General features: G+C 39.3%; 1 protein-coding gene across 1 annotated transcript in view; it reads left to right on the forward strand.

Moving 5' to 3' along the window:
- COL25A1 (collagen type XXV alpha 1 chain) overlaps positions 1 to 12138 on the forward strand; it is a 485880-nt gene that overhangs the window by 156932 nt on the left and 316810 nt on the right. The gene's annotated exons all lie outside the window — the stretch shown is intronic.

Consider the following 12138-nt stretch of genomic DNA (forward strand, 5'->3'; position numbering starts at 1 on the left):
TTCACCACATCTCTATATTTCTCCTTTTCTTTCTTACCCCCTAGACTGAAATAGAACTGCTTGCTATGTAACATCCCTGGGGTTTATCCAAAGTATAAATTCCCATTTTCTTGACAGTTTAGAAATTATGACCACAGTTTTTACTCATCTCGTAAGTACCCTTAGGAGGTATTACTTGATTAACTAGACAGGAGAGAATGGCCAAAGACCTTCGAAACTTAAGAAGCCTAATAGTTTCTCATTTTAAGAATCGCAGTGGGGCTAGACAACTTTTAGAAAAATCACAGAAAAAATAGATCAAAATGTGATCATTCATAATATTGCAATGGCCTCTGTATGGCTTTACTTTCTTTATCTCAAAGTAATAATAACCAATTTTGGGAAGTAGATTAGGTAAATTAGAGACTGTATGTATTTACATTACGTGTTCATTAGGCATTCATATAAAATCATTCTCAGGAACAATCAATCCAAAAACATTCATTACATTTGAAAACCAGAAATGGCCTCTTGATCATTTATGTATTTCCACATTATCATCCATCTAATCCAATAGAGCAGCCAGTTATTACATGCTTCACATCATTTTTCATTAATATATATATTACATCCATTTTTTAAAAATCCTAATTATTTAAGAAAGAAGCTGTAAGTAAAATATATAGTTCTGAGCCAAGTATTTCCCAATGATCTCAATTCATTGTTCGTATTGATGTCTGCTTTTCTGTGTTTTGTAGACTCATTTATATTTAGCAACTCCCAACCTCAGTGACATATGTTATTCTTATGGCTTATAGTCAGAACTGTGTATGTTGCCAGTGTCATATTTTTAGATTCTAAATTCCCATGGGCAGAGATTATATTTTATTAATGCTATTTAAAATCACCTCAGGGCATAGCTCTGACATGTACTTCAATAGGTTCAATTAATATTAATCAATGAACATCTAAGAGTAGTGTAGCCTTCCATATATTTCATTACTTGATTGCTAAAATTTAATATATAATTAAACTTTTCAATGATTTTCAGCTTTCTTTAATGATGGCAAGTGATCCAGTAGGAAATCATTTTGAAATGACTCTTGACCATTGACAATTGACGATTTGGATTCATTGCCAAAGCGATTCTATTCCACATTTACAAAAAAGGTTACTTTATTTCTGTATACCAGTCTTCCCTGGTGGCTCAGATGGGCTTCCCTGGTGGCTCGAATGGTAAAGAATCTGCCTGCAATATGAGAGACCTGGGTTCGATCCCTGGACCCTGAACATCCCCTGGAGAAGGGCATGGCAACCCACTCCAATATTCTTGCCTGGTGAATTCCATGAACAGAGGAGCCTGGTGGACTACAGTTCATGGGGTTGCAAAGAGTTGAGTCGGACATAACTGAGTGACTGATGCTTTCACTTCCCACCCCCCGTATACAAGCGCTGTGTTGTAAGGAAAATAGGGCTTCAAAAATAGGCAGGTCTCAATTTTGGAGTGTATGTGGAAGAGAGATTGAGATTAAATTTATTTCAAAGATGTGGATATAATAATCCAAATAAATGTGCTGTGATAAGAAACTGTTGTGGGGGAGTAATCAATTGATATATTGTGTGTTTTTGGAAAGTGAAAGTCTTTCAGTACAGACTCTTTGTGACACCATGGATTGTAGCCCGCCAGGCTCCTCTATCCATGGGATTCTCCAAGCAAGAATCCTGGAGTGGGTTGCCATTCCCTTCTCCATGGGATCTTCCTGACCCAGGGATTGAACCCAGGTCTCCTGCACTGCAGGCAGATTCTTTACCCTTCAAGCCACTGGGGAAATCTGGTGATTTTGGAGAAAGACTTCAAAGAGAAGATACATGAAAGGTGTAGATATATGAAAATATGCAAAATAGAGAAAGGAGAGAATAGAAGTGGGGGGGAAGAAGACTCCAAAAGAGTGAGAAGCATAAGTCAAGTCACAGAGGTATGAATATTTGTGAAAGGTTGAAGGCGGATGCAGCTGCACCCTAAAATGAGTGGAGGAAGGACCACAGAGGACACTGGTCAGAAATTAAAGCAAGAGGGTAAGAAGTCATTGACTGCCATGCTATGTTTGGGGCAGAGGAGGGTGACGAGGCACCGCCAGAACTTGGAAAGTGAGAGAATGACAAGACGAAACTGTGGATGAGAAATCATTATTGCAACAGTATGGAGGGTGCCTTGGAACTGAGCAAGCCTGGCACAGGGAGATATGTGATGATTTCCTGGGAAGAGAGGGAGAGCAAGTTGCAGATTCAGGACACATCTGAGTGCTGACAGATGAACAGGCATCAATAAAAGTTTCATTTTTTCTAATTTGGGCACGTGACAAGATGGTAGAATGGATATTTCCTTTGAATAAATTGATTTTGAAGTTCTTTTATGAAGGTAAGAATAAGCTACTCTTTTCCCATGTTAAGTGATAGTTAAAATTGATAGCAAAATATGTATAAGTAAAAGCAACCTCTGTTATAATTTAAAAATATTGTTATTAAGTCTTATTTCTGTAAGTTTAATTCTTTATCCGGAAAATTGTGTGGCTTAGGTTAAGAATTAAATGATCATTAATTCATTAATCATTAAGATTTGCTCAAGTTCTAAATTCTGTGACTATAAATTTCTGTTGATCTAGTTTTTTTGAACTGAAACTTTCCCATAGTAGTACAGTGATGGGAAGACACTGTATGAAGTTCAAGCTCTTTATATTTCCTGATACCTTATCTCTACAATATTTATTTTCACTTTAATTTACACTGCCTCAGATCAGATCAGTCGCTCATTCGTGTCCAACTCTTTGCGACCCCATGAATCGCAGCAGGCCAGGCCTCCCTGTCCATCACCAACTCCCGGAGTTCACTCAGACTCAAGTCCATCGAGTCAGTGATGCCATCCAGCCATTTCATCCTCTCTTGTCCCCTTCTCCTCCTGCCCCCAATCCCTCCCAGCATCAGAGTCTTTTCCAATGAGTCAACTCTTTGCATGAGGTGGCCAAAGTACTGGAGTTTCAGCTTTAGCATCATTCCTTCCAAAGAAATCCCAGGGCTGATCTCCTTCAGAATGGCCTGGTTGGATCTCCTTGCAGTCCAAGGGACTCTCAAGAGTCTTCTCCAACACCACAGTTCAAAAGCATCAATTCTTCGGCGCTCAGCCTTCTTCACAGTCCAACTCTCACATCCATACATGACCACAGGAAAAACCATAGCCTTGACTAGATGGACCTTTGTTGGCAAAGTAATGCCCCTGCTTTTGAATATGCTATCTAGGTGGTCATAAACTGAGTAGGAAGTGAGGAAATTTGTCCTAACAATTACTTTAAAAAGGATTAATCTCTCCTGACCTCTGCTAAAGAAAAAATTATTCACGATACTGTGAAAGAACAGTAAGGCAAATTTTTTTCAGGGGACTTTTAGGATAGGTATAAGAACCACTGTGATGGAGTTTTGCAGCGGGGGCAGTGGAGAGAGAAATTGCAGTCAGCTCCAAATACAACAAGGAAAAGTGGGGACTTGTAGCCAAAGAGCAGGCTGGGGATCAGCAGATGAAAATTACTAAGAGGAAATCTCAGGTTTAAGACTAGTTCTGGTTACAGTGAACTAACAGGATTCTTGCTGAAGGTGGGCCTGAGTGATCACACATCACCTGGTCAATCAGATATTGAAGGTGATCATAGAGGTTCTGGTTAAACCAACTTAGTAAGATTCTCACTAATATTGGATAACACAGAGAAGAACATGGAAGCCCAGAAGTTGAGGACTAGTTGAAAAAGAGATCAGAGGAGCTTGACTTAAGTTTGGCCATGAAGACAATCTTCATCATATCTTAGTTCAGAGATCTTGACCATCTGCTATCTACAATGATAAAAATAACTTCTCTTAACCTGGGTAATCTTTGAAGTGGTTCATTAATAGAGGTAACACATTCTCATTTTAAGATTGATTTTTAGATATACAAATAGAAATACTCTACTGTATTTTCAATCAATTATCAGTACAGATCCAAAATAGTATAAAGGGCAGGGGGGACACCCTGATTACAAATATCAATACTTACTGCAAGTAGACATTTGAAAAATAATTTCTCCTGAACTGATTTTCCTGGCCCAGGGTTCAGAGGAGTGAGCAGTCCCTTGGGGTCATGTGCAGGCTCAGAGTGAGGAAAGTGAAACCTCTTTTTCTAGTGCTAGCAAGTCTATGATGGAGAAGCCTTGTGCTCAAGTCAGGACTCCTTAGGTGGAAAAAGAGGACCAGATTTCATGATGTAGTGTTAATTTGAAGTATGTTTGCAATTTAGAAGTCTGCATGTAAGTTCTGTTCATCTTGGGGCATTTAAAACTGAATAACAAGCTGAGATGTCGACTAGGATTAAAATTAGGAAAATGCAGGCAAGAAATGCAAATACTGTGAAGGCATGCAAATGTTGTGAAGGATTTCTAAGTTATTTTACTCCTTCTCTCGCCATGACTTACACTAATACGAGAATAATGTGATCCTGTCTTGGCCCACACAGTTTGGGATTTAACACAGTTTTCTTGGTCCTCATTCCAATCCATGTCAGGCCCCTGTGAAGTTCTTTATTTCCGGTATAAACACAGGTTTGGTCAGAAGACATTAGCAGGTTCCAGAGACACATTGGCTCGAGCTTCTCAAGCCCAGTAGTTATACAAGTATAAAATTTGGAGGTCATTAATTGAAATGAAATAATGGGAAATGAGAAAAGGAAACTCCGTATTCTGTAAGAGTGGAAACCTATTTCTGTGTCCTGAAGGGAAATCGCTGCAGGGGGACATGGACTGCATCACGGCTGCCTCTTGACAGCTTCACCTTGGAGAGACACAAATTAAATCCTTTCAGTTGCTGTTTTGAAGCTAAAAGTGTTTGACCAGTTCAGCCCCTGAATGGTGTTTAAGGAATAAAGAGAAAAGAGCAGGAAGTTCTAATTGGCAAATTACTCCTTGTTATTTAGTTTGGCTTCCAAGTTGGAAATTCCAATAATGAGGAGCTTTGTGGGACTTGCCCTTGAGGAGAACCAGGGGGCTTTTTGTTCAATTACTATTTAATGTGAAGATATTCAAGAAACATATTGTAGCATTTAAGCCATCACTTTCTATTAAACAAACATTGTCATATAATGATTTTTAAATCTCTCTTCATAGATGCTTTTATGATTCTGAACCATCTAAGTGAAGTGTAAATTGCAAAGAAGACATAAATGGATTTTTCTTGTTATGTAGTATTTATAGAGGTGATATTACTTAATGACAGTTTCTCAAAAATGTTAGAAAATATATGTTTACCTAATAGTTATCTAAACTTCTTCATCATGGTTATTCTAATCTTGATTAGAATTAAAAAAAAAAAAAATCTCTAAAGATTTCTTCAGAGTCATTCTAAACTGACCTTACAGCAAGTTGAACGTTTCCTTTTGATGCTAATATTTCTGAATGTTAATGAATAATTTATTTGATTGTTTACTTAATAAGTTACAGAAGCTTTTTTAACATTAATTTTGACTTACACACAAATGGTTTTAAAAAATGGGTTTCAATCTGTAGAATTACCTCATAGACTAATTAGCATTACTCTAGAATGGAGGATTATTTCATATTTGGAAGTATATTGTAGTGGTTAAAAAGAATATTTTTCATTTTCTACTTTGATGGTACCTCTGAACTTCAATATTTGACCTTGTCAAAAGTAATAAAAGGAATGATGAAAAAGATTAGAGTTTTGCTCAATGAATGCAATTTTAAGAATAAATGATTATGTGTAATTTTTCATTAATCTTCAGAAGATGGCCACATCATTTAGATAAATAACAACTAAGGTTTTAGTTGAACACTTCTGTTTACTTTTATTGCTTGGATTTTAAATTTTAATATTATTGGATTTTAAAGGAGAAAGTGACCTTTCCTTTCTTGATTATTGGAATTTTTTGTCTTCGTTTAATAGTTTGTTACTTGGCTAAAGGATTTTATGACATCAATGTTACTTGAAACAATCATGCAGTTGAAATGACTGTGAATTAATTACCAGTTTCCTTTTTACAATTAAATGTCTCACACAGGAACAATTCATATAATGCATTTGGAAATGCTAATGGTTCCTCAGGTACTAACCTTCCCGTGTTTCTGAATACTTACAGAATTGTGTCTCCCTGAGTGGGTCAGGGACTGATGCTATGTTGTGAAGAGCTACACTGAGGTGTCAAGCTGGTAAATGGAATAGTTTCCTGATGAGATGTGCGTCTGAAACTTCTTCCCTAATGAGTTTGTCTTCACTGATCAAACAGAGTGAAATTGCTTTTTTTTTCTTTCCAGTGTTTTATAAAATTTCTCTAAATTGGAGCTTATATCTGGAAGTTGTGAAAACAATTGAAAATGCTCTGTCTTTGAGATGCACGGAGGACAAACTTCTTGAATAAGGGATTCAACTCTTTTACTTTGATGGAAAGTTATCCTAAGCACTCTACAGATTGAGAGCCCATTGAATTTGGTGTAGTGTAACAAGCTGTGATTTGGGAGCTGATGCAAAAGAGGCAGGCACCATGTCATTAATATGTATGTATGACTGGCAGAGCAGATCAAATTTCTCCCTATAATCTGATGGAATATAATGTGATTAGACTTCCTTTTGTAATCCCTTTAGACTACCTTTTTTGGGGGGTAGTAGTTTGAGAATCGGAGAAGGCAATGGCAACCCACTCCAGTACTTTTGCCTGGAAAATCCCATGGATGGAGGAGCCTGGTAGCCTGTAGTCCATGGGGTCGCTAAGAGTTGGACACGACTGAAGCAACTTAGCAGCAGCAGCAGCAGCAGCAGTTTGAGAATGGGTTGGGAGGCAACGGACTCTAGGTGGGGAAATAAATAGGGCATTGCCAGTGGTCTCGGAGCTTCCCAGGTGGCTCAGTTGTAAAGAATCTGCCTGTCATGCAGGAGGTGCAGGAGACGTTTAGTTCCTGGGTCAGGAAGAGCCCCTGGAATAGGCAATGGCAACCCACTCCAGTATTCTTGCCTGGAAAATTCCAGGAGGAGCCTGGCGGTCTACAGTCCATAGACACGACTGAGTGACTGAGCATGCCCACATACCAGTGGTCTAGACTGGAGATGACAGAGGCCTAAATTAAAGCAGTGAACCAGAAGGGGGATTTTTAAGAAATTGATCAGGTTGATTGTTGACTGATTAATGTGATTATTGAGGTGGAAGTTTTACACAGGATATTGAACTTTAGACTAGAATTTTGTAGCAGAAATTGTTGTTTATTGGGAACCCCCCCACCCCCCAACTGAGTAGATTATCAGTAGCTCCAGAGTGCTTCTGGGACAACAGAGTCAGGACTTATAAATGAAGTAAGGAATTTACATTGTTCTCTTTGGTCAGCCAAAGACATACTTGACCTGTTCTTGTTATCAGTACATTCTCTCTCCCGCCCTGCCTGCCCCCACGCCCATCTTCCATATAAAGGAGATCCTATTCTAAGAATCTGTAAAAATCCCTTACAATGTATAGCAATCTAATTTTATAAGAACACTTAAAATGCATCAAAGTCTTTTTGTTTGTATAACATGCAATGCTCATTTTTGCCTCAGAAAAGTTTAATATTAATAAATATGACTTTGACAAAAAAAGAAATTGTTATTTGTTTAAATGTTTATTTTCCTGGATGGATCTAGGTTATTCTTTCAGGCTTATTGTGACAGTTTTATAGAATATCTAAAATTGCAAGTAGAGATATGTTTAATACTTTCTCCTTAAAATCCTTTAACATATTCTCATTCCATTAGGTTAATGCTCAACCCAATTTTTAAACATAGTATATTAGCTATCTTCTGCTGTATTAGCAAACTACTCCAAAACTTAGCGGCTGGAAGCAACGCACATTTATTATCCCACAGTTTCTCTGGGTCAGGTGTTAAGGAGTGGGTAATACTGACTTCCTGGTGGCTCAGCAGTAAGGAATCCACCTGCCAATGTAGGAGATGTGGATTCAATCCCTGCGTTGGGAAGATACCTTGGAGAAGATGATGGTAACCCACTCCAGTATTCTTGCCTGGGAAATTCCATGGACAGAGGAGCCTGGTGGGCTACAAGTCCATGGAGTCACAGAGAGTCAGACGTGGCTTAATGACTGAGCACACACACATATATAGTACTAACTTCATGGTCTCTCACAAAGCTGCAGTCAAGGTGTCAGCCAGAACTGCAGTCATCTCAAGGCACAACTTGGAAAGAATTTGCTTCCAGGCTTACTCATGTGAACCTCAGAGGACATGTGGGCTCCAAAAGACTGCCTCATGACATGTCACTTGGCTTCTCCCAGAGTGAGAGATAAATGAGTGGTCCAGAAGGAGAGGCAACACTCACGCCAGAAGCCACAGTCTTTGAATAACCTAATCGTGGAAGTGACAGCCCATCACTTTTGCTGTACAGGCATGTCTCATTGTATTGTGTTTCAAGATCTTTTATTTTTCACAAATTGAAGGTTTATGGCAACCCTGCAACAAGCAAGTCGATCAGTGTCATTGTCCCCATAGCATTTGCTCACTTTGTGTCTGAGTCATGTTCTGATAATTCTCAGGGTATTTCAAACCCTCCACCAGCAACAAGATTACAATTCACTGAAGGCTCAGGTGATGGTTAGTGGTTTTTTTTTAGAAATAAAGTATTTTTAAGTGAAGATATGTACGTTGTTTTTTTAGATGTCATGCTCTTGCACAGTTAATGTACTACAGAATAGTGTAAACATAACCTTTACATATGTTGAGAAACCAAAATTTTGTGTGACTTGCTTTATTGCGTGTTTGCTTTATTGAGGTGTTCTGGAACTGAACCTGCAGTATCTTTGAACTGTGCCTGTAAGCTATTAATTAGGAGCGAGGCAATAATTCAGCCCACACTCCAGAACTAAAGGCTACACAAGCCAGGGATCCCTGTGGCTTTCTCAGAGGCCGCCTACCACACGTGGCTGACATCATCTGGACCCTAACTACCCAACTCTCCAGTTTCATGCCTTGCCAGGTTTCCACTCACACTAGACTCCAGCCAAGTCAAACTTCCTTCAGCTCCTGAAATGCTCCATGCTCTCGCTTGCTTGCAGACTTTCCCCTCTTCACTTGGCTAACTCACACGTGTCCCGTAGATTCCAGCTCATGTACGCTTCCTCAGGAAGCATTTCCTCACTGTGTTTTCCCAGTCCCCTCAATTTCCTAAAAGCTCGGACACGACTGAGTGACTGGACTGAACTGAACTGAACTTCTTCAAGTTTAGCATGTGTCAGATTTAAGATTCTTGCTTTTTAATAGTGTGCCTTTTCTACCAACCGTAAGCTATATCCTTAACACAAGGGCTTCTCCCTGGCACAATACTAGATACTTATTAATATTTGTTAAATGAATAGCTGAATGAATACCATAAAATGTGGTCAGTGTGATCAACAAGCTTATTTTGTTGCTGTTGTTGTTCAGTTGCTCAGTCTTGTCTGGCTCTTTGCGATCCCATGGATTTTGGACTTCAGCACACCAGGCTATCCTGTCCTTCACTGTCTCTGGAATTTGCTCAAATGCATGTTCATTGAGTCGATGATGCTATTCAACCATTTCATCTTCTATTGCCCTCAATCTTTCCCAGCATCAGGATCTTTTCCAATGAAAAAGAAATGCCAAAAGGCAAAATGGTTGTCTGAGGAGGCCTTACAAATAGCTGAGAAAAGAAGAGAAGCAAAAGGCAAAGGAGATAAGGAAAGATATACCCATGTGAATACAGAGTTGCAACAAGCTTATAGTGCCATAAATATGGATCAGAGAGCCACTACGTGTAACAGCCTCTGAATACATTTCATTGATCTACGTCCCAAGTTTGTTGCTTTAAAAAAGCCAATTTCTATTTTATATAATGTTCTCTATTTTCTCCTCCCAGTTTTATGACTATGCTACAGATTGAGTTTGGAGTTAAGAGAGTAAGAGTAAGGAAAAAAGCTCTGTTTAAGCAAAGTTTGTTTTCAATTGTTTGGCAGAAACCAGACCTTGTTTTGACTTAAACTGTCCTCACTTTTTTTCAAAGTTGATAGCAGGCAATGCCAAGAATCAAAAAGGATTTAGTTTGAGTATATTTACTTTCAGTCTAGGTGGAGTCATAAGTGGTTTTAAAATTTTTGCACTGAAAATGTGGACATGATAGTTTGTATTTTCTGGCTTCACAGTTGGGGCAACTTTACGTGATTATGCATTTCTTTTCAGTTAAAAAAAAATGAGAACAAATCCTTTTTGGTGAGTAAACACAAAAATGAAGCAGAGCGGAGAGAAATAATGTATTTTAACTTCTTCAAAGAGTAGACTCTTTGTGTCTTAGTCATTTCCACAATTCCAACTCCTCAGTCCCATATAACCTGTCTCCTATCTCCGTGTCTTCGTGGAATTTCTTCTGGCAAAGCTTATGAAACCGGTTGACTTACTGCCCAAAGCCGGGGGTTCCCGGCATTTATCGAGTGGAACCTTTCTACTGCATTGCACTCTTGATCACTGCCTCTTTTTTGAAACTCTTCTCACTTGGAGGTTTCAGAATAGGACTCTGCTGGTGGCAGAGGTGGTTCTCCTCTTCCTTTTTCTTCATCACTTTTTTTTTTCTTGCAGTTTCTTCTCAGCTGTCTTCTGGAGCTCCTCTTTTCCCACTCCCTAAGGAGGGCTAAGAGTCAGACACGACTGAGCGACTTCACTTTCACTTTCCACTTTCATGCATTGGAGAAGGAAATGGCAACCCACTCCAGTGTTCTTGCCTGGAGAATCCCATGGACAGAGAAGCCTGGTAGGCTGCAGTCCATGGGATCGCACAGAGTCGGACACGACTGAAGCGACTTAGCAGTAGCAGCAGCAAGGAGGGCTCTGCAGGTTCTATTTGGACCCTCCAATTCTTCTCGGTCTACAAGAAGTTCCTTTACTTATATTTTATCTGTCACTTATATCTTGATGACTTTAAGTTTCCAGCTCAGACTTCTTCCCCAGGCCTCAGACTTTTATTTCCTTATGTTAACCTTTTTGGGGCTTCCCTGAGGGCTCAGATGGTAAAGCGTCTGCCTGCAATGCAGGAGACTGGGGTTTGATCCCTGGGTCAGGAAGATCCCCTGAAGAAGGAAATGGCAACCCACTCCAATACTCTTGCCTGGAAAATTCCAAAATGGATAGAGGAGCCTGGTGGGCTACAGTCCATGGGGTTGCAAAGACTGAGAGACTGCACTTTTCTTTCACTTGTAACCTTTTTACTTAAATGTTCTACAAGTACCTCAGACTCTGAAACTTGCTTCTTCTTTGTACCTTCTCGTGCATCTCAAGAGGCTCTGTCATCTCACTGATGGCTCTGTCATATGCATGCAGTTCACACAATGATCCTAGATTTTATTGTCCACTCTCCCATGCAATGATTTAATTAGTAAGTCCAGGTGATTTTATTATTACCTTGTAAATATATGGTTTTCAACCTTTTTCTCCTCTACACACCTGAGAGCTGTGACAGACGTATAGATGTCATTAACAATGGGTCACAATGTCAGTGATTCTTATTGGAAATAAGGGTGCACTCCTTAGGGGAAATCCTTAGAGGGAGTGGAGGGGCCATGGGTAGTCTGAAACAAGCCTCTACATGATTCTTATAGCTTTCAGAGATTGAGAATTGCTGTCCTAACTGCTGTGAGAATCGGATGCTCTCTAGCTAGCAGATGCTTCTGATTTAGTGGTAACCCTTATCCCAGTTCTCTACTTGATGACTGGAATATTGTTTCACCTTCAGTCTAATCTATCTTTTACATAATTACCTGAGTAATTATCTAATATAAAAACCTATTATCTCCACTTGAGACTTTTAAAGGTTCACCATTACCCATAAGTAGTTCTATAGTCTGGCCTTTGTCTTCCTTCCCAGTTCTCTGCCTTTTGTTTAGTTCACAGTTCCATGGAACTCATCCTTTCTGAGTATCCCCTTCCTCTGTCTGAGGTAGTATTTTCTTTGTTTTTTATTTGACTGACAGTTGTCCATCATTTAATACTCATTTCTTCCAAGAAACATTTCCTGACCCCCATCCCTCGCCCCACAGTCCTCCCCAGATCAGTGTGTTCTAAGTGTTCCACATGTGCATGTAGAAT

Source organism: Bubalus bubalis, chromosome 7, assembly GCF_019923935.1.
Source record: "Bubalus bubalis isolate 160015118507 breed Murrah chromosome 7, NDDB_SH_1, whole genome shotgun sequence".
NCBI lineage: Eukaryota > Metazoa > Chordata > Mammalia > Artiodactyla > Bovidae > Bubalus > Bubalus bubalis.